The following is an 8658-nucleotide window of genomic DNA, read 5'->3' as shown; positions in this document are numbered from 1 at the left end:
AAAATTTCTTGATATTTTCTATTAAAACACTGCAAGTTTCTTAGAGAGACATCAGACAAAATTGTGACTATTCTCAAAACAGATTAGTTGAAGATAGGCAAAGTCACAGCTGCTGATTTCTGAATTTTGTCCTTCATGTAATTATAACATACCACAGAAAAAAATGTGTGGTAAAGCTGGGTCAATTTTAAGAGGCTCTTTAAGGATAAGAAGAATCGGGGTATGTAGAGATAGAGTCCGGAGAAGGCAATGGCACCCCACTCCAGTACTGTTGCCTGGAAACTCCCATGGACAGAGGAGCCAGGTAGGCTGCAGTGCATGGGGTCACTAAGAGTTGGACACGACTGAGCGACTTCACTTTCACTTTTCACTTTCATGCATTGGAGAAGGACATGGCAACCCACTCCAGTGTTCGTGCCTGGAGAATCCCAGGGACGGGTGAGCCTGGTGGGCTGCCGTCTATGGGGTCGCACGGAGTTGGACACGACTGAAGCGACTTAGCAGCAGCAGCAGCAGCAGCAGAGATAGAGTCAGTGGGAACCATATTCTAAGATGGAGGACACAGGATATTATACCCATGAGGACAACCATAGATGTAGGATTCTGGACGCAGGTTGTGGTTGAAGAGTGTGAGTAGCTGGTTTGGAAGGAGTTTAGGATATCTGAAGTGTCATGCTGCTACTGCTGCTGCTAAGTCGCTTCAGTCATGTCCGACGGCAGCCCACCAGGCTCCCCTGTCCCTGGGATTCTCCAGGCAAGAACACTGGAGTGGGTTGCCATTTCCTTCTCCAATGCATGAAAGTGAAAAGTGAAAGTGAAGTCGCTCAGTCGTGTCCCACCCTCGCGATCCCATGGACTGCAGCCCACCAGGCTCCTCTGTCCATGGGATTTTCCAGGCAAGAGTACTGGAGTGGGGTGCCATTGCCTTCTCCGCTGAAGTGTCATATTTGCTTCATTTAGAAACATGAGTTGTTTATGTGAGCAGAGGGGAGATTATGACAAGTTTTTGGTAACAATTAGTCTTCTTTAATTAGTCTGAGTCTGAGAAATAGGAGACTGCTATGGCAGTCATTAGAGATGTTTCAACACGGGCTTGTGACAATTTGCAGTAATGTCAAAGGAGAATGAGAATCAAATGGGGAGTAGACTAGATTTTAAAGTCTCTTCCAGCCATGAGCTAGAGAAGTAAGATGGAAAGCTGGGCTCTGCGTCCTTCTCTCCAGTTGCAGGCTGGTTCTAGCACTCTTGACTATGACCTTGGGCAAATTACTAGATCTGCAAGTCCTCCAAGGTTTACACATCTGTAAAATAGGAATAATTTTAGAATCTATTTCACCATGTTAATATAAGTTTTAAACAGGATAGCATGTATAAAGCCCTCAGCACAGAACTTCAAACAAATAAGACCTCAATAAATGTTTGCCTGTACTGTTATTCAATTTTTAGATATTATGGCTCTGAACTATACTAATGGAAAGAGGGAAAAATGGGTTAGGTAGAGAAAGCAGTGTTGAGGTAGAATTCATGGGATTTAAAAATTCATCTTATCCTCAAATGTAGATCAAACCAGGGCAAAACACTAGAAGAAATGAACAAAAACTGAACATTTTAAGAATGTGTATTTATGAAGATTGGATTGCTTCTATTCAAAATTAGAAAGAGATTAAAAAAAGAGATTTCTCTGAATTTTCTTTTCTGAATTGACGAAGTTTTAAAAACTTAAATTTATGAATTAAAACATATATTTTGTGAACAGAATTGTTTTTAAATTGTTTGCTTCAAATTAGAGGAAACAATCAGGCATTTGACTTTTTTCCATCTGAGCTAAAAATCTTAAGTCCTTTCAACATGCCTATGGACACTGAATGAGGATTCAGTATTTAGTACAACAGCATAGACTAGTGGCAGGAAGGAAGATTGTAACTAGGTGGCTAGGACACTACTTTTTTTTTTTTAATTTTATTTTATTTTTAAACTTTACTTAACTGTATTAGTTTTGCCAAATATCAAAATGAATCCGCCACAGGTATACATGTGTTCCCCATCCTGAACCCTCCTCCCTCCTCCCTCCCCATTCCATCCCTCTGGGTCGTCCCAGTGCACCAGCCCCAAGCATCCAGTATCGTGCATCGAACCTGGACTGGCAACTCGTTTCATACATGATATTTTACATGTTTCAATGCCATTCTCCCAAATCTTCCCACTTTTTATCACATTCAGGGCCCTTTTCAGATTCGGTCTACAATTAGAACAAAATGATCTATAGCTGTGTAAACAGAGTATTTGACAAATTAAAAAAAAAAAGTTCAAGGGATAGTTATTTTAATAACTTAAGGCTTGTTTATTAATGACTAGGATATTTGAAAACTGCTTTTTGACTGCTGCAATAAGTAGCTTAATAGCAATGATCACATATTTTTAAAAAGACTTCTTTACCTTGAATTCAAAACTTCAGCCATTTTAAAGAAGTCGTGTATGAAAACCTTTATTAGTTTTTAATTTGTGGGATAGTGGTGTCACTTCCTTGTACTGAATGTCCTTATCTAGATAGGTGTTACATATCAGTCACTGAAAATTTCTGTGCATTGTACACTAGAGCGGGAAAAAAAATGAACCATGATCTAGATCTTGAATTTAGAAATTTATAACCAAACATGTATGCAACTTATACAATATGGACAAGAGAAATAAGTGTTTTTTTTTTTAACCAGTCTAAAGAGCCATGGAACCACAGAGAATGAAGGGGTTAATTAATAATTAAACTTTTTTTTTTTTTTGGTAGGGGGAGAAGTCTTTGCAGGATTCAGTTATTCATACTTAAGATAATTGCCCAGCACAGAGTGGATATTCAAAAATATTTACTGCTGTTGCTGCTGCTAAGTCACTTCAGTCGTGTCCGACTCTGTGCGACCCCACAGACGGCAGCCCACCAGGCTTCTCCGTCCCTGGGATTCTCCACTCAGGAACACTGGAGTGGGTTGCCATTTCCTTCTCCAATGCATGAAAGTGAAAAGTGAAAGTGAAGTTGCTCAGTTGTCTCTGACTCTTAGCGACCCCATGGACTATACAGTCCATGGAATTCTCCAGACCAGAATACTGGAGTGGGTAGCCTTTCCCTTCTCCAGGGGATCTTCACAAGCCAGGGATTAAACCCAGGTCTCCCGCATTGTAGGTGGATTCTTTACCAACTAAGCTATTGGGGAAGGTAAGTAAGTAATCAGGGAAGCTAAGTAAATGATACTAAGTAAATGACTGACAAATTAATTTTCCCCAAACTCTGACTTACAACTACTCTGTTGTTACTTCTCATGGTTTCAGTGGGTTGGAATTTGGAAGTTGTGCAGTTGGGAGGTTGTGGCTCAGGGTGTCTCCTGGGTCTGCAGCTAGAGAGGACTAGAGCTAGCACTAGGCCTAGAAAAGGCAGGAGGCCAAGTCACTGGGGCTGCCTAGGCGCCTGTCTTGTAGTTTCAGAGCTGCATGTGGTTTCTGCTCTTGGATGGGTTTAGGCTTCCTTGGCATGGTGGCCTCTGTGTAGTTGGGCTTTGTATACAATTTCAAGACAAGTATTTCAATTAGCAAAGCAGGAACTTCATGGTCTTTAATGACCTAGTCACAAAAGCCAATAGCTTTGTAAATTCCATACCCTGTAGTCAAAAGAGTCACCACGTTAATAATTTTAAAGGGAGGGCACATAGACCTAATCTTTTGCTGGGAGTAGTGTCAAAGTCATATTTAAAAACATGGGGGAGGGATGTATTATTAATACTGTGGTTATCGCTGGAAAAGTAAGTAACCATAGTGAATTTGATGTTATTTTTTAAGATATATGATGTAATGTTCTTATATAACATTCTTTTTTGCCTTTTACTTTAAGGAATATGTCATGAAATCTGAAAAAATTCAGAGATGGATTTGGAATCAGTTTTATGGAACTCCTTAATTTATACTTATTTTTGTATGTTTTTTCCTAAATTCATATCTTTTTGTGTGTCCAGTTCCCATTTAGGCTGTGTCTATAAGACTGTGTGCTTAACACCTGCAAATAAAACAACATATCCAATTAAGTCACTACCATGACCAAAACTAAACTACTAAATCAACTCCTTGGTATCATATAATAAAAAACACAAACTGAAACAAAGAAAAACAAACAAATGTACACATGAACAATCTCCCAAGGCAAACCAAGACACAAACTTACCACATCAATAACTTACTTTTCATTTGTCAACAAGCTGCTTTGATATGGCAGAGAAGACTGAGACTTATTTGACAAAGAATATATCTTGCATTTGATTTTACCAAAATGTTTCATGAGGGTTACAACTGGATGGGTTTTATTTATTTTACATGCAAAGGATTGCTTTCCAAGAGCTTTGTGAGATACTTGAATTATTTCAGGCCAATGTGATACCACTTGATGCACCAGAGCAATTTAATTCACCTCTTTCACTGTGTATGCAACAATACCGAGAGAACAGAAACACTGAAAGCCTATGGTATAAACTGCAAAGCCCCTAAAGATGGAGAGTATGGTGGTAATTGTCTTCTGACCATGTGATCATGAAAGCCATTCAGTGGAAAATGTGAAATAACAGAAGTTCCAGTAATGTCCTCTGATTTCTGGAACTTACAGTTTATAAGGGGAAATGTCAAACCCTTTATATATATATATATATATACATATACATATATATATATTATTATTTTAAATGAGAAAGGTAAGAGAGCACATTTTCAAAGTTGACTCCATGATACTCTTTGGATTATAAAAAATCTGACCACTAAAAATCTGCTTTTAATATTTTCTTTTTAAAAATTAACTACCACACTTAAAGGTTTTTTTATACTATGATTTGATTAGCATTTTAGGATAAGGAAGCAGTCTGAAAAGAAAATATTTTGCTCTAAGTTTACCTTGATTATTCTAGTATGGGGAAAGAAGTTTATTAAAGGAATATTCTGAAAATAGCATGTGAATGTATACACAGCTGATAAATAAAACACAAAATTTTATTTAAGCCATTACTAAAATGTTTAAACATGCACTTGTGTTTAAGGTATAATGTTGCTAGTGGAGTCTGAAGGTTGTTTGCTGCTGAGAAACTGGGTGCTGATTTCATTTTCAAGAGGTTTTTTTTGTTGTTGTTATAAATATCTCATAGCATCACAAGAAATAATAGCTCAGCATCTATCTCTTCAACCATAAATACCTTTTCAGTTCATTCATCTCCTTCATGTGTTCTGAGCTGCTAGATTCAGACCTGGGGAAAAATATTTTTCTCTTTTTCTGCAGTATTTCTTGCTTTGTTTTAGTTACCTCAATAACTCTTTCCCTTTGTTCTGTTTTGGAAGGCATAGCCATTAAAGAATTTCACAACTTATATTTTCTGTCTGAGGCTCAGAAAAGTTTCTCAGCATTTTCTCAAAGGCACATGGGTAACCTCATCACTTACCAAAGGCAGGCATAAAGCCCTTAATGTTTTGGCTAAAAAGTAAGTATCTGATACCTTTCTCATAGCTCAATGACATTCTGGGTAACAATGGTGGGTATAAAGAATCATGTAAAAATAGAAGCATAATTAAAATATTAGTTCTGGCTCATTCTATTGATACTGTCTTTTCCCCCTTTTAAGAGACATTAAATGCTTTCCTTTTCAAAATTAAAAATCATTATTTTAAATATTAAAAGAAAGAAAGAAAGTGAAGTCACTCTGTCGTGTCCGACTCTTTGCAACCCCTGGACTGTAACCTACCAGGGGTTAACCAGTTGGTTACCAGCTGTAACCAACTCTTTACAGCCTGGACTGTAACCTACCAGGCTCCTCCATCCATGGGATTTTCCAGGCAAGAGTATTGGAATGGGTTGCCATTGCCTTCTCCAGGGAATCTTTCCGACCCAGGGATTGAACCCAGGTCTCCTTCATTGCAGGCAGACGCTTTACTGTCTAAGCCACCAGGGAAGCCCTAAATATTAAGACTGCTAATTCAAAAAAAAGAAAGGAAAAAATTGCAAGGCACAACGTACAGGGAAATCCATCTTCCACTCTCTCTCGCCTCTACCAAAATAGCTTTAAAATGAGTGTCCAGCCCAAAACAGGCTTTAGAAAATATTATCTTTGCAAAGGGAGGGGGGAAGGACGCTGTGTGGAGTGGGAGTTGGCTTGAGTTGCCAGCCCTATCTATTCTTTCCCCTTGGCACCTGGGCTCCAGGGTGGCCAACTGCCTGTAGTCAGTTTGAATCTGCCCCAGAGGCTCTGAGTGGAGTGCAGACCCGCAACTTGGGGCCAAGGTTGGCAAGTCCCACTGGGGCCCACAGGTCAGCAGGTTTTGGTCCATGTGCAGGACCAGGAAGGAGCCGGGGGTTCTAGATCCCAGCTGTCATCAGGGCAGTAGGTGGGGTGGGGATAGGTCTGGCCTACCTCAGTTATCACGATGGCACAGGCTCAAGCCCTGTCTTCTGCTAGGGTCCCTGGATTCTTCTCAGATTGCTCTGCAGAGCCCACGGAACGCTTCATGTCCTCCACTGTGATGCCCCCTGTCGTGTCCTGTGTAGTGTCGTCTCTGGCGGCCAAGTTGGTGGATGTGGGTGAGAACACAGTTCGGCTGGCTCTGGGGTGTCAGCTCCCTTGCTGCGAGCAGAAGCAAGGCTTCCATTGCGGCTCTCTGGGGGCGAAGATGATGCCTGGGGTCCCTGTTAGCCTGTCTCAGCTTTGGCAACTCTGGGAGCCTGCAGGAGGCATCGTGGGGCCAGCTAGTGTCCAGAGAGCCCAGCGGCTCTGTGACATTCTGGAGCTTAGGGAGAAGCATTCAAGCTCCTGTGGGGAAATGAGGCAAAACCTGGCTGTTGCTCTTGAAGACACAGGGGGTGATGCTGATGTATCTTCCTTTCAGCTACAGGAGTAGTTCACCTGGGGTTGCAGGCCAGGCACCGAGAAGACAGGGACGGGGAGGTAGGCCAGGCAGGTGTCAGCATAGTCCTGGAGGGCCACACTAGCAAATGTAGCCAGTGCCGCCCTGTGCATTCTACAGCCCTCTTGGGCCACCAGGTGAACAGCTGATGAACTGCTCCGCCCACCTGGTGAGCACAGCCCGTTCTCCCTGCACGGGCTCTGGGACCTGAAAGGCCTCCTGCTGTACGTAGGTGGGGCCAAGGGCGGCTCTGCGCCTCCACCACCACCAAGGCCCAACCTGTGGCGCATGAGCGGCACCTGGGTGCCCAGCCGCGTCCCCGCCTCCTCTCCCACCGCCCCAATAGCTTCTCGTCACGTGCACGGCTAGGGCGTAGCACACGTGGACCTCAGGTGGACTTCATCCCAGAGAGCTGCCGTTTCACGACCATGGGTGAAGAGTGCGTTTGGTCAGACCAGGGCTCTTGCGGAGATAAGTTAAAGAGACCAAAACCATGACTTGTGCCCAAAGCTCCAAAGCCATAAGGCTGCACTTGGTGGGTTGCGAGACAGAAGAGACTGCCCTGGGTAACCAGTGCTGAACCTGCTCGTGAACTGGAAGCTGGAGGTCAGGGCAATGGCTCAGCGCCCCGGCTCCTGGAGGCAGTCCATGCTGGTCTGGCTGACCGCTTGCCTGGAAGACGCATCACTTAGCTCCTGCACCAGCCCCCTGCCTGCAGTGCCAGCCATCCTTTCTGAGAAAGAGATCTTTGCTGAAGGGTTAGAAGCAGCCTATCCTGCGGAAGGCGGGGTGTGCAGTCGTTTTCTGTGGCCTGGGCCAGGCTGTTGGCATGCCTGCTGTCCGTCTGGAAGAGGCCAACAGTGCTCAGCTTGCAGGATGGTCAGGGTGCCACACCGGACGCATTCCAGAACCGCATTATGCTGTCCTTGTGGCTGGTGAGCAGCAGCTCTCGCTGCGATGGCTGCGAACCAGGTCCCAATTCCAGAGGTGGGCCAGCTCAGCGCTGCAGGAGGCTGGCTGGGACCTCTCCCGCTGACTGGCGCTCATGATGCCGGCCCACAGCTTGGCTGGGACAGTGGCGACGTGGCCTGAACAGGTAAGAGTGGACAGAAACTGTCTTAATGCTAAATACGTGCAGGAGAATAATTTTTCTAGTCCTTAACCATACCATTTCACAATACATGACTAAGCGGGAATATCCAAATATGGGTGGGTTACTCTGTGAGGAGCTGAGCATATTCTTTATTTGAAACAGAAGCTACGTGTCAAGAAAGTTGGAGGATTTAGCGTATGAAAGATGGATTCTACTCAAGCCGTCTGTACTGCATTACCTCTTAGTTCGTACCAACAATATTGTTCTATCTACCACTTGCAATTTCTAAGTCATTTTCGCATTAAATTAGCTGTTGAGCAGGTGTAGCTAAAAGTGTCTTCAATCACTTCTGCCTTAATTTGAGAGAGGAGTTTTGCAAACCATTGAAATTTAATTTTAGAATCTCATTCAGTAGGCTAGAAGAAAAGGAAGGAAAACTGGAATTTTTTGGTTTTGCTTTTACATCTGGTAATACAGTTGGGGCTTTTATAACCAAAGGAAGGTGATAACTGAATAAAATTATGACAGTTCTAACATTAGTAAATTAAAAGGCTTTATATACATTATCAAACTCCCTTTCAGATCAGATCAGATCAGTCACTCAGTCCTGTCCGACTCTTTGCGACCCCATGAATTGCAGCCTGCCAGGCCTC

General features: G+C 42.9%; 1 long non-coding RNA gene across 1 annotated transcript; it reads right to left on the bottom strand.

Moving 5' to 3' along the window:
* Positions 1–611: 611 nt before the first annotated feature.
* LOC129623104 (uncharacterized) lies at positions 612–7138 on the bottom strand. Its single transcript, XR_008700349.1, has 2 exons — positions 6423–7138; positions 612–1301 (listed from the first exon to the last, which is right to left on the bottom strand). It is a non-coding gene; the product is annotated as an uncharacterized LOC129623104 (long non-coding RNA).
* Positions 7139–8658: the final 1520 nt, after the last annotated feature.

This window comes from Bubalus kerabau, chromosome 11 (genome assembly GCF_029407905.1).
Source record: "Bubalus kerabau isolate K-KA32 ecotype Philippines breed swamp buffalo chromosome 11, PCC_UOA_SB_1v2, whole genome shotgun sequence".
In the NCBI taxonomy this organism is placed as follows: Eukaryota; Metazoa; Chordata; class Mammalia; order Artiodactyla; family Bovidae; genus Bubalus; species Bubalus kerabau.
The sequence above is the reverse complement of the archived record's forward strand: the minus strand, read 5'-3'. Positions and strand labels throughout refer to the sequence as shown.